Below are 13,046 nucleotides of genomic sequence, written 5' to 3'. Positions count from 1 at the left end.
GTGGAGGGGAGCCCTTGCACCAGCCCTCCTGGAGTATGGACCTGAGGGGAAACAGGGCTCAGTGAACTGGGCTTGCTCGGCAGGCATACCCTGCCCTTGGCACCGGAAGCAGGAAAGGAAAGCCAGGTGCGGAGGGTCCCCCATAATTAAGTGCCCACAGCTCATGACCCCAAAGCTGATGGCACTCAGGTTTGATCTAGACTGTTCTAAACAGGCCAACGAGTAAACTGAGGAATGTGGGAAGTGTTTCTTTCTTCATTCATTAATGCACTGACTAGCATATTACAGGAACAACACAAGACGTGCCCATCTCAGCTGTACGCTGACAGCTCATGCTGAATGTCAAGTTGGTAGTTGCAGCCACATTGCCAGTGTGGATCCGAGCACATTTCAACCAGTGCATGGATCTAGACAAAGCAAATCCCAGCTGGCCTCTCAGGCAGGCTCTGGTGGGAGTTGCTAGGGGCTGGGAGTGGGGTTGGGTGCATCAAAAGGTTTCTGGGTCAGCATTCTAAAAGGAAATCCAGTCCTAGGAACTGAATTCCGCTGTGGCCAAGAGAAGACAAGGTCTTGATTGGCCAAACGGTGCTTCTTGTCAGCTGATCCCCAGCAGCAAATCCCAGTTCCTGTGACCCAGAGGCTGCTGATACCCTGGATGAGGTTGGTTCAAGAACCAGCCAGGCAAAATCTCTGTGTGGGACACTTGAGAATGCCATGGTTAGCCAAGAGAGTTCCAGGGCGCTTCTATACAGAAGCTCATGGTCCAAGCACTAGTGGGCGAGCCCATCCTTGCATCCACTCCTCCACCTTTCACCCAACTCTGTTGTTTCTCTCTCACCCGTCAAACTTGGCTTGATTCTGATAAATACAGTGCCTGGGAAGGGTTGGAGCCCCGATTCCTGTCAATCATCCCGGTCTTGACAAGATCTTCCAAGCCCACTTGTATTCCTGGCAAATTTACTTTCTGAACATCCTGACGTGGTTTCAAGTCTATGGGGGGTCTCCCTCCTTCAAAGAGGAGTCTTGGTGGGTATCAGAAGAGGCAACTTGAACGTTTTGACATTCAAAATCTGTTCAGCCCTAAAGGCTGGAGTCTTCGGTCTCACCCCATCTCCCCCTTAAGCAAGCAATGTGACAGTGACAATAAACAAACTCTTCTATGCCAGCACCATCCTGGGAGAAACAGACAAATAACTCAGAAGGAAAAAATTCCTTGTGATGTGAAAGTGTTCAGACAAAAGGCAAGAGCCATACAAACATGTGAGCTTTTAAAAATCACTCTTGGGAGTTGAAAGTAGGTTAAGGGGTATACATGATAACCTCTCAGTATCTGTACTGCAAGTCACAATGCTCTAAAGGAAAGAGAAGGAGAGGGAGAGGGAGAGAGAGAGAGAGATAGAGAGAGAGAGAGAGAGAGAGAGAGAGAGAGAGAGAGAGAGAGAGAGAGAAAAGAGCTTGCCAATGAGGCAGGGGAGAGGAGGGTGGGTGGGGAAGGGAAACTAGGGATATTGGTGGTGGAAAATGTAAACTGGTGAAAAGATGGGTATTGAAACATTATATAACTGAAACCCAATCATGATCAACCTTATAACTGTGTATCTCATGGTAATTCAATAAAAAAAATTTTTTTTAAAACTTTTTTAAAAAGTCACTGTCAGGGAACCAGACAGATAGAACAGGATTTAAGAAGCTTGCCTTGGATTAAATCCCCAGCACAGTACATGGTCTCCTGAGCACTGCCAAGGGTCACTCCTGAGCATAGTCAGAAATAGCCTTGAGCACTACTGGATGTGCCTCAAACCACTCCTGCTTCCAAAAAAAATATTCCGGTTCTGAATCACTGGTGAAGGAGTCGGGTAGTGTTCCACAGCGACAAAACAATGACCCTATTATCATGTAAACTATGATACCTCAATAAGAGTTATTTTTAAAACATTCTGCTTCTAAATCATACAAAAGTCAGCCTGCTGGAGATGAATCTGACGTTCACCTTCTCATTGTAGGAACAAGGTGGGTGCCTGGAGAGACAGATTAGAGAACATTGTTTGGGTGTTTTTTAAAGGCTGCCTTGTTCATTATCTGTGACAATAATAGATCGCTTTAGGACAAGAATATCTTCCCGTGTTAAAGTTTTTGTTTTGATACCAGATGTAAGAAGACACAAAAGCAGTCAGCAAGAAGGTTGAGGCGAACTGCTTGGGAGTATTTTTAGCTCAACTCCACTTTCAAAGTCTTCTGCAGATGAGAGGGACTGATACATTACAAGCCCCAGGAAGGCTTCAGAAGTCATCAAAATCTCCCATGCGGTAGGGAGAGAAGCGGGGAGGCGCCCCAGTGTCTCATGAGGAAATGCAAAACATCCGTTAATGCCAACAATGTTGATGGTGCTCCCAAAGTGCTCCGCCCTGAATGAGCCAGAGTTGCAGGGGACCATCCCAAAATGCAGGACTCCCTCACCTCTGCCATGTCTTCCTTCAGCACAGTCTCAGACCTCTTTCGTCATCACGTGTCACATGATGTGTGCATCATTCAACCCTGTGCATCTAAAACCTCCCAGGATGCAAAAGCTGAGAATTCACCCCAGCACCAGGACATGTGCCCTGTCCTGCCCTCAAAGAGCTTCCACTGTTTAATGGCTTAGAAGATTGTTTTTCTTTGGGTTTGGGGGCCATACCCCACAACATCAGGGCTCACTCCTGTCTCTGTGCTCAGGGATCACATCTGAGAGGGCTCATGGACCTCCGTGGTGTTGAAGAGCAAACCTGGTTGACCTGATTGTCAGGTGGGCACAGCAGGGCTGAGAACTACCAGGAGTGGCCCCTGTGCCCCTGAGCACCTCAAAGGAAGCCCTTTTCCCCAATTTCTATCTTTTAAACAAAAATTTTGAGCAAATAAACTCTGGTGCCAGCCACTGGGCTTTGATCAACGTTTTGCTGGGTCTACCGGCGGCACTCCACTGGGCTTATGAATCACTTGATTTTCTGTCTGTTCTTTTTGGCCTGTCTTGGGCACATCTATTAGCGACACCTTCTTAGGGGGCAGAGGAAGACAGTCCAGCTCAGGCTGCAGGCAGCGTGCCGTACATGGAAAACCTGTTAGCTGAACCCACATCAGGTAGACACAGAAGCCATGGCGGGTAAAACACCTGTGACGGTGACTCCCAGACACAGGATAAAGGTGGGCAGCTGATCCTCCCAGCTCTGGTTTTTGAGGGTGGGGGGATTCACCCGTCTGCAGGAGGGAAAGTAGTCTGCTGGGTGCCCGTCTGGGATGAGTTAGTCTGGGAGAGCTGCCAGCTGGATCCCAGATGCATCAGAAAGACATCAGGGACCACCCCAGCCCCCAGGTCACCTCTCTCCTGCTCAAATTCCTCATCCCCTATGCATCCAATATGGTCCCCTGAGCCCCTCTTGGAGTGATCCCTGAGTGTGGAAACAGGAGCAAGCCCTGAGGACTTGCTGATGTGGCACAAAAACAAAAACAAATCCCTATCCCCAAGAAGCACTTGGAAAGGGTCCAAAGGCCTCTCCCACCTCCTCCAGAGTCAGAGTGAGCCCAATAAGCCTCAAAGTCACACACACTAGCCAAGGAGGATCAGAAACTCCTGTCCCCGAGGAAACCAGGAGGGGCCCTTCTTCAGCGCCATGGCAAACCCACACAGGTGGGCAAAATAGGCAGAGCCCCTCTCCCCACGAACCCCAGGTGGATTCTGGCCAACAGTCCTACTGGCCTGACCTCCTTCCACTTCTCTCTGGGTAAAGTTCCCTTCCCACTGGCACCTGCACAGAAGTGCCTAATGATGGGGCAGTTTGGAGGGGAGGTCACCCTGCTGACCTCACCCCGGTGAGCCCAGAGGAGGAGTCCTGGCTAACTGGCCAGTTGCTAGGTCACCAGCAAGCATTGACAGGGATAGGTCTGTTGCCTCTTGGCCTCTAGCCCCTACTTGAAATGACCGTCTCTTTCTAACCCATGTCTATGACGCTAAGAATATCTCTGCCACACATGGCCTTTACGGGCCTCATTCGACTCATGCTCTGCAATCGCTTTTACTTTAAATGGTCTCCACTTTCTAGCCTGGTGATTGGCCATTACTTTGGAGAGTAGGCTGGCCACCAGACCAGTTGGTCCTCACTGTCCTATGCTCCTAGTCAGGAGCAATAGAGTCTCCCATGACACAGCTGCCTTCTGGACACCGTGTTTCCTCTCCCAGACTGGACAGGCTTGGGGAGGGGCCCAGAGACGTTTCTGTGCAATCAGCATAAGGAAGATCCTGAACAATCCCACCATTCGGCCCCTGCAAGCATCTCATGCACATTCTCCAGACCAGACTCCCTCAGCAGGCTTTGCTGGACGCAACCTGCTACCTAAGGTGTGCGCCAACTGGCACTGCCTGGCAAGACTTCTGGCCATTCAAGTTTGCTCAGTCATCATTCCCCACCCCTGCACGCAACTTAGGGAAGACTGGCCTGGGAAACAGAGGGGAGAGCCTTGCATTCCATATATATGTGCTAGCTGCCTTGAGGGGGGCGCTAGGGGTGCCCCTAAGTGTTCAGTTAGCTGACCAGATCTTATAGAAGGGGAATGGGAGTTTCCTGCCTTCCCATAGAAAACAGGGATTTTACATCCTCTTTGGAAGCAAAAGTCATGTCTACTCACTGAGACCTTCCCAAGAACCAGGTGCAGCCAAGTCATCCTCCAGCTCAAAACATCCCAATTCTGGGGTCAGAGCAATCGTACAGTGGATAGGGTGTCTTCCTTGTATGCAGCCAACCTGGATTTGATCCCTGGCATCCCAATCTGGGTTTGATCCATGGTGTCCCATAAAGTCCCCTGAACCCCACCAGGAGTAACTATCGAGTGCAGAGCCAGGAGTCACTCCCGAGCATTGCCAGGCGTAACCAAAAACAAAACAAATCTAAAAAGTCCCTGGCTCTGCCTTCCCAGACTCCTTGGCCTCCCAGTTTGGCTGAAGTTTCTTTTTCATCTTGCTTCCCGGGCGCCGTGGACCCAGTGGGTGAGCCCAGCTGAGTGTGCCTTCCTGTTCCTCCACTTTCTACAGCCTCTGAGTTTAGTGCAAGCTGCTTGTAATGCCCTTTCATCCTTCTCTGCAAGCATGTCCTTCCTCTGCCCTTTAGGGCCTATGAGACAGGACCCAAAAGGAAAGGATTGGGAGAGTAGATGAATGTTTCATGGAAAACCAGACCTCCCAGAGAAGCTTGGACCATCTGAGGGATGGTCACAATAAACCAGAAGGTCAGAGGGAGGAGCCTGCCATGGCCACTCCTTCCTCATTTCACAAATCTGCTCCCTCTACTGTGTTAAGTCCACTGCCTTTGGATGCTCGACTCTTCGCCTTCCCATGGCTACTGACCCACAGCTCGGGTTTTCATACATTTTCTCAGCTCTATGCCTACTGGCCTATTGGAGGGCAATCTGCAGCATAGATGAACCTTTAGTGCCTAGGGAAGGTGGGTCCCCTAGATCAGCTTCCCTACTGAGTGAGTCTCTGCTGTTCTATCACATCTTTCTCAGTCTGTCCAAAGAGGTAAAGGGTGTATCAACAGCAAGTTTCTGCACTGAGTGGTTCTTCCTCAGAGGTATAGGGCATCACCAAGGAAGATTCCCCCCAAAGCTGCTTACATTAAAAAAAAAAAACATAGAACAGAGAGATAGCACTGAGGGTAGGGTCTTACTTTGCATTACTTTGCATACAGTCAAACCAGGTTGGGTCCCAGGCATCACCACATATAGACTGCAAAACTCTGCCAGGAGTGATCCCTAAGGGCAGAGCCAGGCATAAACCCTAAACACTATCAGGTGACTTTAAACCAAAAACCAACAAACAAACCAAGCCAAGTTACAGATCCTTCACTACACATACCTTCTTCCCTTTTGGAACAACTCTAATCACCAAGAAAGCAAAGCCACTGGTAGACTACTGGTGTATCCATGCCATCCAATTTCAGTTCTAACAGATTCCTCCTTCATCCAAATAGCAAGTACCAAGTAACGTTTGTGAATCTTGGTTAAGCCATTCGCATGACTGTACCTGCCTTGCCTTGTCATCAGTGCTTTGAAATACGATGAAGAGTAAGAAGGAAAGTGCCTGCCATAGAGGCAGGGGTACAGTGTGGCGGGGGTGGCAGGAGGGATACTGGGACATTGGTGGTGGAAAATGTACACTGGTGAAGAGACAGGTGTTCAATCATTGTATGACAGAAAATCATGAAAGCTTTGTAACTATCTCACGGTGATTCAATAAAAAATAAAATAAGTAAAATTTTTAAAAATTTTTATAAAGAAAGAAGATGAAGAGAAGAGTCAGCTCCCCCAAGAAACAGGTTTGTTAGCTCTAGTGAGGTGGGGATGGGGTGGGGAGTGGGCAGCAAGTATCACCTCTGTCCAGGTTTGGCCACTTCATGCAGGCTCTGGTCAGCCGTAATTAGAGACAGTGCCCAGAATGGATGTGAGCTGATCTGAGTGAAAGAGAAAAGGAGGAGAAGGAGGGACAGTGACTAGAGTGCAGGACAGCTCTGCGATTCAGCAGTCCACAGTAGCCATCCTCAATTCTGTCCTTTTGGAGCTTAGTCTACCTGGGGGTCCTTATGTCATTTGGTTTAAGGTGGACATAGCTAACATGTAACAGATAAACCATGGAATGTCCAGCCTGTGTTAGGATGGACTTATCCTTATTTGCCTGCATGTCTTCTTCCTGAGGGCCCATGAGATACCTGACAGAGATCACATGTCACTGCTTTCCAAACCCCTACCATGGACCTAAAGAAGCTCCTTTAAAAAATTTTTTTAGTCACCATAATTTACAAAACTATCAAAGACATGCATACAACACTCCAACACCACATCGTGCATACAACATTCCAACACCACACCCCCACCAGAGGGTCCCTTCCCTCCCCCTCCCTCACCATTGTCTCAGGGTCCCCTGCTCAAACATTCTCCTTCTTCGTCCCCTTCCTTATCTCCTCACCATGGTAAGCTCAGCTCTATAAGTCAGATCACAGACTCTGTTTCTTTGGACCATTTGTTATTCCCTTGCTGTGTTTCTTTAGATCCCACCTGTGAGAGAGAACGTTCTGTGTCTGTTCCAACCCTGCTAGCTTTATTCAGCATGTAATTCTTCAGATCAATCCATACAGCAGCAGATCACATGATTCTGTCTTTTCTTATCGCCAAGTCGAATTCCATTGTGTATATATAGTTTCTTTACCCAGTCATCTGTTTCTGGACAATAGGTTCATTTCCAAATTTTGGCTACTGTGAACAGTGTTGCAATCAACATACATATGCAAATGTCTTTTCTGAAGAGAGGTTTGGGGCCCTTGACAACCTCTGATAGTACAGACACTAGATGACTGAACAATCAGAAAATGCCCATGACCCTCTCTCCAAGGTCAAACCTATATGAATGAGTCTGGGAAGTAGCTGGGAATAGAAGGAAAGAGATGCTGCCTAATAGGAGTTTGCAGAAGACACAGGTGTCTGTCTGTCCACCTGCCACTGAGTTTTCCTCGCTGTTATCTACCCCACATCTATACCCAGTGGGGATGTGTAATGAGACTATTATGGTTTTTGGCAAACAAACCTGGTATTTGACACATTCCTGGGAGAAAAAAAAAAGATGAGTGCTGACCCTTTTCTTTGAGAAATGAAAAGAAAGAGCTCCCTGCCTAGCAGGGAAGGTGCCAAGCTCTGCTTCTTGGATGATTCCTGTAGTGCCCTGAGTGTGAGGGTTGGGTTTCCTTACAGCTCAGGAAATGTCTGAATTATAACCAGCTCCTGTTTGGAGACACCTATGGGTGTGTCCATTTGCATCTAGTAACTTCCAAGGTCCTGGGGAAACTACCTGGAGTTTTGGGAGGGAAGCTGAGTTAGAATCCTGAGAACCTTGTATCCGTCTCAGCCTCCTTATTCCTACTAAGACTTCCCACCATTGGGATTCAAGTTATTCCTTCTGGGTTGAGAAATTGTTCCCTCCAGCCCCCAGAAGAGGCTCTGGAGACTCTGCAGCCACACTCATCCATCAGCTTCCTTCCCCGTCCCAAGCCAGGCTGGCAGGGCTGAGACCTGAATAAGAAAAGAAGGAAGCTCCCCACCTCCCCAGAGATAGGCTCTGAAATTAACACCAAGGCTATCTGGGGGACACCAACGGCACCAGCCCCAGCTACACTCAGCCCTCATTCTCCAAGCCTACTAGGTCTTTCCTGCTGCCATGTACTCGGCATTTGACAAAACTGACTCCCTTGGGACCATTCAGCCAGGACATTTCCCCACTGGTCTCCTTGTCAACTAGATCCGCCCACGAGATCAGAGAGCTGCACATGCGCACACACCACATGAGCAGGGCGAGCCAGGAAGCCCCCAGGGAGAGGGCAGCGCTGGGTACCTCCAAGCAACCGCCACTCAGCAATCCTGCGCGCGTGCCAGTGTCAGGGTTTGCTAAGGAAACTGAGCCAACACCCGTACACTTCCCAGGAAGCCACTGGAGTAAATTGCAGCCAATCAGGACATTCTTTGAGAGGTAGTTGATGAGACAGGGGAAATGGTCTTGCTTGCTTTCTGTAATGATGAGAACATAAGAAACCTGGGTTCAGGGACTGGCCCCAGTGGCAGGAGCTCCTGTCTGGCTCACATAAGACCAAGAGTTCCATCCCTACTGCAGCCCACATGCACAGACTCGGCTATCTTGGAGCCCAGGTACTATAGCACAGAGGAGAAATCTCTGGAGACCCACCAGCAGGTGTGTGCAAACACCACAGCTAAACTGTGTCATCCCGGACTGCAGCTAAAGGCAAACTAGAAGTGTGAGCCCAGAATGCACGTGATCACTGCAACCAAAGATATGGAAGCCCAGTGAGCACCACCAACATGTGTGGGCGACTCTCAGCCATCACAAGAAGAAAGGGAAGGAAAGGGGGAGATAATATAAACTTGGAGCTATTGATGGCCACAGCCCCTACCTACCCTTTTAAAGTCAAAATGCTTAGAAAAGCAGAAGTAGAGGTATTGAATGATAGGTGCCCTCGGACCCTGATATGCTGTGGCAGTGCCTAGATCTAGCTGTGCCTGAAGGCAGACCCACCCTGTCCCTCCTGATGTAAGGTTTTAGAAGCAGTTCTAAAATTCAGCCTTTGTTCTCCATCCCACTTATCTTTATTTTTCTCCTTGAACTCCTTGGAGTGGGATGTCTGTCATTTCGATAAAATTTTTTTTTAAAAAAACAGTTTGATGTATACTATTTTTGCCAAACTATAAAGAATATCTCCTTTGCCTATAAAAGCCTGACTGAATTTTTCCATTTTGAGCAATAAAAAAATTGTTTGGGGATAACTCATTAGCCCTACATGCTCACAACCATTGTAGTATTTGGTGCTTCCAGAGGTTATCTGACAGAAAGCCAATAAAATCTGTTTAAGAGCGGCCAAAATATTTTAACACAGATTCAGTTATTTCTCCCAGGGTAATTGCAACTGCTCATTGTCATAATTGAAACATTTAAAGATCATTTGAAGGAAGCAATTCTCTGATAAAACAAAAAAACATTTAGACGAAAACAAATGAATGTCTTCACACCCTTGGACTGGGCAGTGTTCCTAAATGTTGTACCAGAAGCTCTAACAATCAGAAGGAGAAAATCAATACAATGGACCCCATTAAAACAGAGAAGTTCTGTTCACAGTTTTTGGAAGAGAGAGGAACACAAGCCACACAGCACAGGAGAAAGCATCTGCAACAGATACATCAATCCAAGGACAAAGATGCTGCAAATCAGTAAGAAAGGGGGCAGACATCCAATAGGAAAAGAAAAGGACAAAGGAAAGGTGGAATCGACAAGGTGAATATATTAAAGTGAAAACGGAGGGACCTGGGGAGGGATGCCAAATATCCTAGTAAATTTAGTTGGCCCACTTAAATCTCACTGGCAAAAAGGCGGCCAACCAAAACAGAAATAAAATGGCTGGGGGTGGGAGTAGAGAAAAGCAAGCTCCTTGGCTGGTAGTGGTAGCATGCAGCCCTCACCTGTGCCCGGGTGCTCAGCGGGAAAGCAACAGCTCTCAGCCATAGGATAGGAAAACAGAAGAGCTGAGGAGATAGGGAGCTTTCGTGCTTTGGGCTGTGAGAGGCAGTGCAGGAGACAGAACAGCAAGCACCAGCGAGGAGACACAGGTTAAGGGTCCCCAGACCTCAGATACAGAAGCTCCCCATGAGTAGGACAGGACCAGCTCATATGCTGGAACAGAATGGAGGGTGAAGGACAAGACTAGATTTCCTTACACTGGGCCAAGGACGGCAAAGGGACAGGACAGCCACGCATGAGTAACAAGAGGGAGATGGACGTAGGTGCAGTAACGGGGTCTGAGAACTACCTGCTGAAATTGTGCAATAAATTGTGTTCCATCATTTTGCAGACAGAGGAATAAGGAGTAAAAGCAGCACAAACTTGAGGTCTGGAAGACTGTAAGTTGATGTGCTGCAGCTTAGGCTTGAAATAGGTAGAACTAAGGACTCCCCATGACATCTCCCTTAGCACTTTGGCAGGATCGATCCATAGGAATCAAGGGCCAATTATCCCAGTTCTCTGCCATACTCAGAGGATAAGTGGGGAACAAGAGATGCTCCTTATGGGGTTTCCAGTCTAAAAAAGGGAAAGCAAGACCCGAACCCACACAAACCGATGCAGGTGATTAACCAGCTGTGTACAACTATCTGCTGGTCCATGTAGCAGGGAGCATGCTGGAAGCTTGGAGGGGCAACTTGACTGGGCCACAGGATGCCCAGATACCTGGGTCTTCCTGGAGAGTTGGTCTGGAGACTTGTTCTAGAGAACTGAGATTCACTGGCCATGAGTTGGGGGACACATTGTGGGGGGAGGAAGGTCCTTGAGAAGGTGGAAGAGGGAAGTGGGTACTCCGCTGGCGGGGGTAGTGATGGATGATGTCAGTTCAAAGTAGCAGCAACAGTATTGGAAGTCGTCTCAATAAAAATTGGGATGGGGGGGGGGGGAGTGATATTGCTTGGATGGCCGGGGCAATAATACTGCAGGCAAAGCATTTGCCTGGCACGCAACCGACTCAAGTTCAATCCCCAGCATTCATATGGTTTCCTGAGCACCACCAGGAGTAATTCCTGAGTGCAGAGCCATATCACTGGGTGTGAGCCCCCTCAAAAAAAAAGAAAAGAAAGAAAAAATAATAAACTGCTTGGATAAATGTTGTTTTTTGTTGTTTTGTTTTGTTTTGTTTGCTTTTTGGGTCACACCTGGCAATGCACAGGGGTCACTCCTGGCTCTGCACTCAGGAGTTACTCCTGGTGGTTCTCAGGGGACCATATGGGATGCTGGGAATCAAACCCGGGTCGGCCGCGTGCAAGGCAAACACCCTACCCGCTGTGCTATCTCTCCAGCCCCAGGAGAAATGTTTTTAAGTTCTCCCTGATTCTGAGACGATGTTTCTGGATTACTCAGTGGGCTGAGTAAAGCTATTCACCCTCCCCGATGGGGACAGGCCTTAGTCAAGCCCTCAAGAGCCCAAAGAGCTGAGAGACTCCCTTGGGCTGACTGGTTGAGCTTCCTGAGTCTCCTGCTAATGGTGGTCCTGATTCTCAAGCCTTCAGGAATAGACAGGAACCACACCCCTGGCTTTCTGGCTCACAGGAAATAGACTATGGCACTTCTCAGCCTCCACAACAGACTGTGATTGATACATATTCCTCAGCTTATCTGTGGTTTGTAGAAAGACCGATGGTAGAGAGTATCAGCTGGATGGAGGATTAGAAGAGGAAGTGGGCAATAAGGAAGGGAGAAAAATAAACTGTGTGAGTCTAGGACTTGGACGTTTGGAAAACCTGGGGAAACAGAGGTTGGGCCCCTGAGAACAAGGTAGAAAGTAGAACACAAGAACATTAGAGGAATAGGCCGGGACCAGAAGGGTCAGACACTGTGGGCCTCTGCTTAGGACTTGGAGACTTGCCCAAGGAGCAGAGGGTAGTCCTTTAACATTCTACTCAGGGCCAGTGAGACAGTCCAGGGATAAGGTCCTCACCTGGCAGCAGCAGCCTGAAATCAATTGCAGCACTCCATATGGTCCCCAGAGCAGGAATGGGGATGCTATGGTATTTCTATAATGATGGATTGTTTTCTCTTAAAGGATATCAAAATTGTTACTAATATGCTATGTGTGTGTGTGTGTGTGTGTGTGTGTGTGTGTGTGTCTCCTGGCAGTAGGATATGCACCCATACAGGTGACAGTTCTCCAGAAGTGTCTACATCTCATCTCTGGAGCCTGCAAAGATGACATCTTGTGTGACAAAAGGGACTCTGAAGATGTGATCAAGTGTAAGGCTCTGAAAATGGGCAGATTATCCTGGATTATGCAGGCAAGCCCCACCTTAACACACAAGTCCTAAATGCAGAGAAAGTTTCCAAGCTGCAGTCAGATGAAGAGAGGACAGTGGAACACAAGATGAAGCAGGAGAAGCTCCAAGTGGGAACTGGGCTAGCCCTGCTGGTGCCAACTTTGAAGTGCCAAGAGCCAAGGAACATGTAAAGCTTTGAAGCTGCAATAGAATAGAAAACTGATTCTGCCCTTGGTCTAGCCTTCAGTAAGGGTTAGCCCAGGGAGACTTTGTGGAGTGCCTCACCACCGTCTATAAGATCATCTGAGTTCAGATGCTACATACAGTTGACTCTTGAACAACGTGGGGCATAGGGACACTGATAGCCTCCATTACCTCAAGCTAAAAAAAAAATCTCATACAATTTATCAACCACCCTCCACGTAAACAGACTTCATATCTGCAGATTCAACCAGCCCATGCCCAAGGCTGGTTGAATCTATGAATGCAGAAACTACCAACAGACAAATATTTTCACAGGTAAGTCAACCCACACAGCCGTGCTATTCAGGATCAACTGTGTATGTTTTCAGACCCAATTATCTTTTCACCAGGGGTTCCTAAGGACAAATGATGCTATCCAATTTAACCCACTTAGGTACAAAATAAATGTATTCTAGAGTGTTGGGGAGGGT

Source organism: Sorex fumeus, unplaced genomic scaffold (genome assembly GCF_029834395.1).
Source record: "Sorex fumeus unplaced genomic scaffold, SorFum_2.1 ptg000003l, whole genome shotgun sequence".
NCBI classification, from domain to species: domain Eukaryota; kingdom Metazoa; phylum Chordata; class Mammalia; order Eulipotyphla; family Soricidae; genus Sorex; species Sorex fumeus.
Note: the sequence above shows the minus strand (reverse complement) of the source record.